Here is a 351-nt window from a genome sequence, read left to right as displayed (position 1 = left end):
CCTGGTCCTTAGTAGTTTAGCCTAGCATTTTTGGGTTTGAAGTTTGCCTTTCTTCCTTTGCACGTGCAAGTTATTTAATTTTTGGTGTCTCACATTCCTTTTCCATGCAATTATGATAATGACAATGTCTTTTCTGCACGGTTATCATGAAGTTTGTATAATGCTAAATGAATATCACTATGTAACAGCGTTTGGCACGTAGGAAGGCCTCAACAAGTATTTTCTTTTAGTATTTTTTCATTATTATTATTTTAAAAGATTTTTATTAGCAGATAGATGGAAGTCTGGAAGAATTGCTGGTTTGTTAGTTGTGTCTGGTTTTGGGAGACTGAGTTTAATGTGCTGGTAAAG

Source organism: Crocuta crocuta, unplaced genomic scaffold (assembly GCF_008692635.1).
Source record: "Crocuta crocuta isolate KB4526 unplaced genomic scaffold, BGI_CrCroc_1.0 scaffold1230, whole genome shotgun sequence".
NCBI lineage: Eukaryota > Metazoa > Chordata > Mammalia > Carnivora > Hyaenidae > Crocuta > Crocuta crocuta.
Note: the sequence above shows the minus strand (reverse complement) of the source record.